The following is a 12,034-nucleotide window of genomic DNA, read 5'->3' as shown; positions in this document are numbered from 1 at the left end:
GCTGGAGGAATCAGGCTCCCTGACTTCAGACTATACTACAAAGCTACAGTAATCAAGAGAGTGTGGTACTGGCACAAAAACAGAAAGATAGATCAATGGAACAGGATAGAAAGCCCAGAGATAAACCCACGCCCATATGGTCAACTTATTTTTGATAAAGGAGGCAGGAATGTACAGTGGAGAAAGGACAGCCTCTTCATTAAGTGGTGCTGAGAAAACTGGACAGGGACATGTAAAAGTATGAGATTAGATCATTCCCTAACACCATACTCAAAAATAAGCTCAAAATGGATTAAAGACCTAAATGTAAGGCCAGAAACTATCAAAGTCTTAGAGGAAAACATAGGCAGAACACTCTATGACATAAATCACAGCAAGATCCTTTTGGACCCACCTCCTAGAGAAATGGAAATAAAAACAAAGATAAACAATTGGGACCTAGTGAAACTTCAAAGCTTTTGCACAGCAAAGGAAACCATAAAGAAGACCAAAAGACAACCCTCAGAATGGGAGAAAATATTTGCAAATGAAGCAACTGACAAAGGATTAATCTCCAACATTTATAAACAGCTCATGCAGCTCAATAGCAGAAAAACAAACAACCCAATCCAAAAATGGGCAGAAGACTTAAATAGGCATTTCTCCAAAGAAGATATACAGGCTGCCAACAAACACATGAAAGAATACTCAACATCATTAATCATTAGAGAAATGCAAATCAAAACTACAGTGAGATATCATCTCACACCAGTCAGAATGGCCATCATCAAGAAATCTAGAAACAATAAATGCTGGAGAGGGTGTGGAGAAAAGGGAACACTCTTGCACTGCTGGTCGGAATGTGAATTGGTACAGCCACTATGGAGAACAGTATGGAGGTTCCTTAAAAAACTAAAAATAGAAGTAGTATATGACCCAGCAATCCCACTACTAGTCATATACCCTGAGAAAACCATAATTAAAAAAGAGACATGTACCAAAATGTTCATTGCAGCTCTATTCACAATAGCCCGGAGCTGGAAACAACCTGTGTCCATCATCGGATGAATGGATAAAGAAGATGTGGCACATATATACAATGGAATATTGCTCAGCCATAAAAAGAAGCGAAACTGAGCTATTTGTAATGAGGTGGATAGACCTAGAGTCTGTCATACAGAGTGAAGTAAGTCAGAAAGAGAAAGACAAATTCTGTATGCTAACACATATATATGGTATTTAAAAAAAAAATGTCATGAAGAACCTAGGGGTAAAACAGGAATAAAGACACAGACCTACTTGAGAATGGACTTGAGGATATGGGGAAGGGGAAGGGTAAGCTGTGACAAAGCGAAAGAGAGGCATGGACATATATACAGTACCAAACGTAAGGTAGATAGATAGTGGGAAGCAGCTGCCGAGCACAGGGAGATTAGCTCAGTGCTTTGTGACCGCCTGGAGGGGTGGGATGGGGAGAGTGGGAGGGAGGGAGATGCATGAGGGAAGGGATGTGGGAACAGATGTATATGTATGACTGATTCACTTTGGTATAAAGCAGAAACTAATTTAAAAAAATGATAGAAAAAAAATATTTCTCCCTTAATCAGCATTAGAAGGAAGTATTCTGGAGCTTCTACAGACTCTGTTTCACAGTCTAAGGTCCACGCGTGGTTACCTACATCTTCCTAGTGGCGGAAAATAGTAGACAGAATTGAAATAGTCGACTGCATTACTGAGGAAGTAACTGCTTCTGCTATATTCTGACTGATTGTACCTGTATTTTACCCTTTGAACGAAATATAGAGAAGCCAGGTTTTCTCTTTATCTTTTCATCTTATAGTCCAGTAATTTTTCTTTCCAGTCAATTCTAAATATAGGAAATCACAAAGGTCTATTTACACAACTATATAATTTAAGTATCCAAATGACTCTTTGACATACACTAGGATATTATGACTCTTTAAGACCTATGATAAATTTGCAGTGATATGGGACAATGTTTGTGATACAGTATGAAGCCTAAAAGGAAGAACGTGACAGGGACTGACATTCCTACCCAGAACAACAGAAATGTGAATGTGCTCATCTCTGGTGCTTGAGGTTTGGAAAACGCTAGACCCTAAGTTTTACTATGGAATTTGATGAGCCACAGTGAACTTGAAAAGTAAATGCCATAGTCTCTGTCCTATTTGGCAAGGTGTACCTCTTATTGCTGTCTAGCTACTTACACTTGCTATTATAACCCAAGATTCTTAATTAAGCAATCATATGACTTCACTTTTAATAGTTACTCTGGGACCTCTTGAAATATCATTCATAATATGTATCTTACTAGAAATATCATCTCATTTTGATAACTAAAGACTTCTTTATTTCTTTTGTTATATTTTCTTTCTATATGGTACATTACTGCCATGTGATTACCAACATTTTTTAATGTTATGGGTGGGATCATGATCTAACTATAGTTGGTATTTATATGACATTAAAACAAAAGTGCTATCATAATTAAAGATGAACTTATAATAAAAATAAAGACATAATTTAATGCTATTTATATCATAACTGTTTAGAAGAAGACAAATGAAAAGAAAAAAGGGAAGCAGTTACATGGAATTGATAGTTTACTAATAAAGCTCATGCTCTCCATTCAGCTTACAAAGGCTTTTAAACACTCAAACTAAGAGTTATTATCAAAATCACTAGACTTACATAGAACACCATCAAGCTAGAATTATTAGAATGTAGAAAGTGTGAATAAGTCTAGGATTAGGGGACCTACTAAGTAAGTGATTGACTTGCTAGAATCCTTTGCAATGCTTACTGAAGAATTTTTTTCATTAAAATGAACAATACAAGGCAAATTTAATGCACTCGGGACTCTCCGCAGACATTTATATTTTTCTGCTTTCTTAAAAGTACACAGGTCAGACAAAGGATTCACCTTGATCGGAAATAGAGAACTCAGGTATGTTTGAATCTGCTACTTATACTGCATACTATGTTTTGTTTAATTTTATGGGTAGAAAAAAAAGGGTCATGTATTTTACATATTATCAGTTTAAATAATAAATTTTGTTTTGATTAAGGAACAATCATGGTATATGATTATTATAAAAATATAGGCTTATAATTAAGTTCCTATCCTTATTGTAAGTCTCTGCCATTCTATTAACATATGCATTATTATTTTGGTTTTGTAATACCAGATAGTAAATAAACATACATTTTATAAATATAAAATAAACATACAAATTCTATATTTTTGAAAGATACAGTTTTAGCAGCTAAATGGGCACATGCAAATAAAAAATATAGTATTATCAGTCTGTCTGCTGTTTCATGCTTTATTAACTTCTATTTCTGATATTTTTAAAGTGCTATACACATAGAAGTTATACAGAAATCTACCTCATAGTTTCTAAAAATCACTGACTTCTCAAACATTTTTCCTTTTTAAAAAATAAACATATGAATGCTGATGAAGTGGAAAATGAGCCTCTGGAGATGCTTTCTAAAGGAACCACAAGATTGATGAAAAGTATGCACCACATTACATGGGGCTGAACTTATTGTGCACACTGGAGAAGTCCTTGATATTAATGTGTGTCTCACGCTCAGCTCCCAGAGCCAAAACTCCATCGGAGAGATGTGCACTGCTATCCAGAGGCATTTCACAATTTGAGCCCAAAGGTTTACAGTCCAGCATTCCAGCTAATTATGCTGCTTCTAATTCCAGCTGGACTTAAAACTCTTATCTCTGGATGCCAGGCCTACAGATAGGGCCTATCACAGTAGCTCCAATTCATAGAGAATACTCAACTCCATGACCCCAGTGAGATTAAATCCCTCCAGAGAGCCTAAGTAAATGGTTCATAACTTGTTCCTGTCACTCCCACTAATGCCTGTGAACTGAGAAAGAGACTAGAAAAGGTGAAAGTATCTTCAAATTATTAGCTGAACTTCCTCTTCCTTTGCTTCTGTCAGTAAGTCCCGCATCCTGCTTTTACGGAGAATGAGAAACTCAGAGGCAGCAATTCCTGAACTTTCTTCTCAAGTATTTATGAATCAGTCTGCAGGTGTCTGTGTATTATTGGTGACAAACAGATGCACTTTTCTCTTCTCCTTAACAACTTTCTGGTAAGCCCTGTGTGCACCCACTGCTCTGAGAAAGACACCATAGTTAGAAGGGCACAGGTCAAGTTATATAATTGAGTCTTTTATCTTGGATCAAACAGATTTCACCTCAAAAACAGGTGCATCTGAATGTAAAAGGATCTAGTTATCATTATGGGGGTTGGTTGCACTCTCCTGAACATTTATTTAAAATAATCAAAACTGAAGAGCAAACAAATATATTATGGTAAATATTGTTTGAGAAATACTTAAGGAATTAGTTTTAAATCTTCTGTAATTCTTGATAATGTGATCTTGCATCTATATTTCTCGCTGGGCAGGATTTCTTTGAGAGTAGAGCCAAGCCATGATTTGTCTTGTTTCTCCTACACTTCACATTTTCAAACATACATGATTCAAAGCACATATGTCATACACTTTTTAATGTATTATATTTTTAATAAAAGCTTATTGGATTTGGGGGGTGTTGAACAGTAGTACATTCACATCCTTCTTAAAAAAAGAGAAATGATGGTAGCATACATTTTTCTGTGCCACTTTCAACTTTAGTATAATCGAAATTTGAGTCCATACTTTTGTTTAAATTCAGCCCAGTGTTTCCACTGAATCCCTTCTGGCTATTGGCGGTCATGTATATAGCATCATGGTTACGAGCTCTTTTTTTGAAAACCCATTTCTAGTGACCTTGACCTCTCTAGTGCATTTAAGATTATTCCAAAGCATATAAAAATATGGGCTTTGTTCTGCATGACCAGTTTTGTGAAACTTGTAATTTCTTTGTAACTTAAATTGCATACTGCAAGAAGTTAAACCCTTTTTACTGAGAGTCAACTTTTGACAGAAACGTGTTCTTCTTTGGAGAAATAGTCCTTCAGGACCTAGGAATGGGTAACACCAATGACTCTGGGCATTTTTAATTTTAAAAATTCACTTCTAATGTCTTTAACTGTGATTCCTGGCATAAAGCAGCCAAAAGGATCATGCTTTATTGAAATGTTTAATTGAATATATGTGTTATACACATACATTTTTGAAACACCTCAAACTTAGCAAGTACAATACAAAGATCTATTTTTTTGAGAGTAAGTTGCTGACATGATGCCCTGTCATACTCAAAAAACTTTAGTGTGCATTTTCTACAAACAAACATTCTCCTGTCTAATCACAGCCCATTCATCCAAATCAGGAATTAACATTGTCACATTATTATAATTTAATCCTCAGGCCTCATTTAAACTCTCCCAATTATGTCCTTTATACTAAAAGAAGCCAGCTAAAAATCATGCACTGCGTTTCGTTGTCACATCTCTTTAGATATTTTAGTCTGGCACAGTTTCTTAGTTTTTGCATGACTATCACAACTTTGGAATTTTTGAAAGTGACAGGACAGTTATTTTATAGAATATTTGTCATTTGGATCCGTCTGCTATTTCTTCATGATTCCGGTTATGTGTCTTTGGCAGGCATATCACCGGAGTGATGCTGGGTTCTTCCCATTGCACCATCAGGAGGCACATGGTCCAATTTTCCCATCACTGAGGAAGCTCACGTGGATCACTTGTTTAAAGCAGCATCTGCCGAACTTCAATGTAAAGGTGTCCATTGTAATTAGTATTTTATGGGGAGATATTTTGAATTTTCTGTTCCTTATTAAACTCTCAACTTATTCAGTACAGGCTCATGGGTTATATTTTATTGCATGGGTTATATTCATTTGGTTACTATCATTAATATGGTGCTTCAAATTGTCCCAGGTATGGCCAGTTGGAGACCTTACAAGTTGGTTCCTTTACCCTTCCCATGCATCCTCACTGTTCTTTGAAGACCTCCTTGCCTTCGACAATAAGATCTTTTTTACCTGCCCCAGTTCTGGAAGCAGCCCTGGTTATTGTTAGTGGAAAAACATGGGGTTTAGAGGCCAAGATTGAGATGCACGTCTGTTGACCCTTAGGCATCATTTCTTCCAGGGCCTCTCAGAAGACTGAGCTAGGGAATAGAAGTGCAATACACACACACACACACACACACACACACACACACACACACACACATGCATACATTAACCGCTATTCTAATTCTGTATTTATTTCTACATCTATCTGCTTATATTAAAAATCATGAATTCACACTAATAACCCAAATTTCAATCCAAATTCTACAAGGTTTATTTTTGTTTCCTTTCCCTACTTATAACTCTATTCTCAGATGGAGAAAAATATTACCCTTAATATGTCTGCTTATCTGATCAGTTCTTCTCTTTGTTACAATCTCCCGTTCAGCAGCCAGAAGCCCTTTACACCACCTGGGCTCTGACATCCTCTGACAGGCCGCCCCTCTCTGTGGACGCCCTGCTTACTCTGCTCAGGCTCTGCCTTCCCATGCCAGCTTGCCCACCCCTCGTGACTGCACTTCTCAAATTGTTGGGCTCTCAAATCCTGCACTAGGTCAATCACCCCCCACAGGGATGCCCCGTCTACCTCCACTCGGGGTCCTGTACCCTGTCACTGGGGTGTCACACTGTGTAGAGGCACTTGTCATCCTGTTCAGGCTTCAAGCACCCCCTGGGTATCCCATGTCCACTGATGTTCCTTCTCTCCCTGTTTGGGTCCTGAACCTCTGCTCTGAGCCTCCATGGCTCCCCGCTCCTTCCCCACCACAGAAGTCTACCTTGAATTCCCTCTGGCTTTGAACGGAATTGCTCAGAAAGGAAAGGAAAAGAGGAAGGGAAAAGGAAAAGCTATATATCCAGTACGACAATGAAATGACAATGAAGGATCTAAATTTAAGTACAAATCTAATTATTTTGCTAATTACTAATCCAATTAATTACTCGTGCAAAGACTTCAACTGAAGTGACAACTGTATAAACAGAAATTTGGGGCCTGGGTAAATTTGCATATAGGCAAATAATAAAAACTAATGGTAACAAAATAACCAATAATTTCTCCTCCATCCAGCTATGTTTCTTTAGACATTTATTATAAAAACTATCCCACTATTAGTGATCTTAAAGTACAAGGAAAGTAAAGTACTACTTAAAATAGAGGAAGTCAGGTAACAAGTATTTTCTTGGACTTCTCATGCTGCATTCTGAAGACTGAATTCACAATTTTGGAAGAGATATATTTAAAATATATTGTTATGCATTGATTTTCTCTAAAAGATTTATGGCATCTTCAGGAGGGCATGTTGGAGATGTGTCTGTCGGTCTGTCAAGCCACAGGGACCACTCTTTGCAAGAGACAGAGGGCACAGCCCACTGTGGGTGAAGAACACAAGAGGCTGGAAATAGCAGATCCAGCCGTTCCTCACTGAAGTTGTCACCATGTGCCACAGGCATTATAGGGCCCACAAGTTCAAAGACTTGAATAAATATAAATTTAGGAAGCTAAGAAGACAGAATTGCCCCCCTAACCCTCCGTGTTCCTGAAGTACCAGACCTATTCACAGTGCAGCATCTGAGACCCGGGACAACAGCACACCGCACTCCCTCCTGCGTACTCTAAGCCCCAAGCAGCACTGGCAGCACTGACACTGGCACATGAGAGGACACACAGGATGGGAGCCCAAGCCCCTGAGTAACAGTGGCTTCTCCGGGCATCACGGGGAAAGCAGTGGCAACGTGGCACACCACCTGGGCACAGACCCAGGGGTAGGCTAGAGACCGTCTTTGCCCCATTTTTTCTTAATGAAAAGTAATAGGGTTTCAAAGGTAGTCTCAGTTTCTATTTCCAAAGACGTACAAAAAGATTCACTGAAAAAATCTTCTTGGCAAATTTTGCCTTCCTTTTGGCCCCAGCATTATTTATATTTAGAATCTTGCCTCATGCCAGCAACACCACAGGTAAATCTCAACAGGAAATTTATTTTTTAAAAAAGACTCCTTCTCAAATTTAGCTATATGTCACTTATTTCTGCTTGCTTTCATTAGATTTCTAGATCAAAGATAGCAATACAAATCAAGATTTGCACCATACCTTGAACATATATAAAAACTTTATTTACAGCACTAATATTTTTGACTAAAAATAATGTAGCAGACACTCCCAGCACTGACAGAACAAACTTACCAAGACTATAAAATCAGAAAGTTCCCAGTCAGTGACTTTTTAATTATAAAGGAAACAGTAATCACATGAGTGCCAGATGAAGACTTCAAAGCACATATCTTTTCTCAGGATAAATGGCTTGTATGCAATGGGCAGATGATCCATGGGCTAAGAGCAGATTGGTGGGACATAGATTTAAAGTCGTACAAACGATCGGTTTAGCAAAAATAGCATAGCACACATTCGATCTGCCTGCCTTGTGTTTATCACATTATATTCCTTAGAACCAAATCTGTCTTTTATTTATTTTACCATATCTCTGTTGGACGTCACTATGGAGATACATGTTTAAACAGAATTCTCTACCTAGAAAACTACTTATTTACACGTCGCCAGCCCTCTCAATTATAACACTGACAGCCTCTACATAAGCCAGCAGCTCAAATTCTTGGTAGGCTTATTTTTATGCTTTTCTGTGTTGTTTGCTTCTGATTAATGAGAAAAGAAGAGAAAAATTCCCTTTAACTTCAACAGATAACAAATTTACCACTAGTTCATTATAGATTATATTTTCTGGCTTGCTAGCTTCTTAATTCATGGCACCAAAGAGCAGAGGAAGATTAGCTTATGTAAGATTAAGGTGACATTTGGACATTTTTCTCATGTAGATAACAGTATAAAACATTTTAAATAGGAGTAACTGAGAGTTATTTTCTCCCTTCATTTGATATGCTGAAACGTATCCAAGGCAATCTTCCATTCCCCAGTAGCTTCCATATCTAGCCAATTTCTAGATTCAGCAGGGCATCAGCTTTCCTACAAGTACAGTTTCAGTTAATAACAGGTAAACAGGGAGCTGTGTGCAGCCTTGAATATAGTACACACCACAAACTTCAAAAACTCTTAAAGGCAGCACATTGTCTTGACTCAACTAAAACTACACAGTTTTCTACTTTGTAGCTTCACCTTCTTAGTCAATTCAGCAGTGTAAGCCAGATCAGAGCACCTCAGCGTCAGAAGACAGACTGCAACATCTGGCTCATCCCACCTGTATTTGATACCAAAGAATTTCTCTTACAACATCCCTTAGCAGGGAGCTAATCTGTCTCCATTTCCACACTTGGAATGTGGATTTAAGATTTTACTATAGGTCCATATCCTTTACAGACATTAATCACTAGAAATGAATTCCTTATATCGAGCCAAAATTTGTCATTTGGTAATTTACACATGTTCATCTTAGATCTGTCCACAGGAGTCACAGAGATTGAATTTAGACATTTTCTACACGGTAACAACATAATGCTCCTCCTTCTACATCAATCAGCCCCTACTGCCAGACCCCCTTCTGCTTTAAGCTAAACCCTGCGTCTATAACGTGCGGGTTGAAGATTTCTCAGGTTTGGACTTAGAAGCCATTTGATCTTGAATAGTGTCATTTAGTCTCAGTTTTTAATGTAGTCTAGAAGAGATAAACCTGGCTATAGGACCTTGCAAACAGGTTTTGTCAAAAGAAGAAAATAGTACAGGAAGTAAATCAATAAATAAAAAATTTAAAAATAGAAAAGCTTAATATCAAAAATGGAAATTCTGCAGATTTACAAAGTAGAAAAACCTTTGGTATGACTAAAGACACAAAATTAAACAAAATTAGAATCAGAACTCAAATGAGAAAAAATTATAGACAAAGACAAAGAGATTTTATGGAACAACTATTGTCTAATGTGTATGAAATCCTAGACAACATGGATAAATTACTGTAAAAAATATAAAACGCCAAAATTAGTACAATAAAAAAACAGATAATTTAAATAAAAATGTGTATGTATTAAATAAAAAGAAATGGGTTTTTAAAACAAGCTCAGAGGGTTTTTATAACAGAACTCCATCAAATTCTCAAGGAATATTTAAATTTATTTATACTCTCCAAAAAAAAAGAAAAAGAAAAAGAAAGAAACTGCCGAATTCATGTATTAATTTCAAAATAAAACAGGAATAATAAAGAAAACAGAAGTATAACTGTATTCCACTATGAAAATATATGTGAAAATCCTCATTTAGAATAATATATTATCATCGAGTAGGCTTTATCTCAAGGATGTAAGGATGGTTCATCATCTGAAAAATCCTCATCAGTGTAATTCAACATATGAAGTAATATATAACTGAATCACTTTGCTGTACACCTGAAACTAACACAACATTGTATTGGGTTGGCCTAAGAGTTCATTCGGATTTTTCCATAAGATATTACACTAAAATTCAAAAAAGTGGAAAACATAGGCAACAAAATAAACCAAACAATGGAACTAACAGAAGAATCTATAAAAAGTAACAGGTATGAAATAGAACAGGAAATCCAATTACTTCATGAAAAATGTCCTCAAGGAGAAAGCATATTCAGTGACACAAATTCTGTGATTAATAAAAAAGAATTCTTAATCACAATATGAAGTCAGTTGTTTCTTTCATCAATAAGAAAAATGAAAGTCAACTTCTCAAACAGAAAGTGGTAAAATACAGGCATGACTATAAATCAAGTGTGAAACAATCTAAAATATGACAGACTTTTTAGTAATTTATATCTTTTATTGACTTTCATGTTTGGAACATTATTGACTGGTACAAGTGAGAATATAATGAGAAAATAATTTCTTCATGGATCCAATCATATGACATAGTTGATATGAGGTAATTAAAGTTTATTTGTTTTACATTTTTTAAAAGACCAACTTATCAGCAAAACATGGAAAACTTCACTATGGTTAGCGAACATGATACCAATCTCATAAACGTTGTCAGTGTAACCATAATGATATGGCTGACTGATCTTAGGGGGAGGGGAAAAAAGAGAAGTAGTAAAAAAAGTGGACAAATTAATTCCCTTCTTCTAGAGAAAATTTAGCTGATGGATATTGTCTAATTTTGTTGGATAAATAAAGGATGTTATTCAAAGTAATAATGCAGTTTTTTATTTATGGAAGAACTGAAGGTCGGCTATTATCTGGCTTAACATGATGAAAGTTCCAACAAGGCAGAGACCACATTGGTTTCCTGTCTCTAGAAGCTCCCAATAAATATTGTTGACAGTGGGATAAACAACGGGAATGGGGTGGGTGAAGAGGCATGACATAGAGTCGGTGTGCTATATTATAAGCGTTTATAAGAGATGGGGAGAAAATAGGCATATTTTAAAGTCCATAAGTCCATGCACAGTTCCTTGAAGGCGATAATCTCCAAAGGAAATATATTTTTTAAGTGTTTAAAAGTGGCTACCTCTAGGGTATAGAACTGAGGCATGAGAGATAGATTTTTTTTTCATTTTTTGAAGAAAGTAAGAAAGCATGTATTATTTCTATGATGAACGGCACTTTAAACGTTAATATAACTAAAATTTGAAGCACTCTAAACATTTTCAACTCTATTAAAATCTATTTTTAAAAAACATTTTTTAATAATAGGCTTCCCTCATTTACTTCTTCATTTTACTTGGGAGGAGTTCAGCATTCCACCCTAATTTCTTCTGGAAGTTTGCACAAGTCATGGGAGACCTGCACAAGATAAAATTTGGGCACAGAAAGGAAAAGCACTCACATTCTCGATATAGCTCCATGCCTGTGATCACCACCTTTTTTTCCTTTGTGTAAATCTAACTTTCGCCCAGGAATTGAGACACAGGTGTTTCAGATGTGGGTCTGTAGTGGGCATGGAGATTCTTTGCTTAAAAATAAAATGTTGCACCACATAGTGATTATTTTATAAATCAAATACTAAGTATGAGAGGACAGAGGAACTTACAGTGTTACAGAGTAAAGCATGGCTGAGTCATCCACTGTATAATGATGACCAGGAGAGGCACAGGCCTTTGT

General features: G+C 36.5%; 1 protein-coding gene across 4 annotated transcripts in view; it reads right to left on the bottom strand.

Annotated features, from left to right (window-relative positions):
- PRKN (parkin RBR E3 ubiquitin protein ligase) overlaps positions 1 to 12,034 on the bottom strand; it is a 1,298,589-nt gene that overhangs the window by 687,745 nt on the left and 598,810 nt on the right. The window lies entirely within an intron of this gene.

The sequence above is a fragment of the Mesoplodon densirostris genome, chromosome 12, assembly GCF_025265405.1.
Source record: "Mesoplodon densirostris isolate mMesDen1 chromosome 12, mMesDen1 primary haplotype, whole genome shotgun sequence".
In the NCBI taxonomy this organism is placed as follows: Eukaryota; Metazoa; Chordata; class Mammalia; order Artiodactyla; family Ziphiidae; genus Mesoplodon; species Mesoplodon densirostris.
Note: the sequence above shows the minus strand (reverse complement) of the source record. Positions and strands in the feature narration are given on the sequence as shown.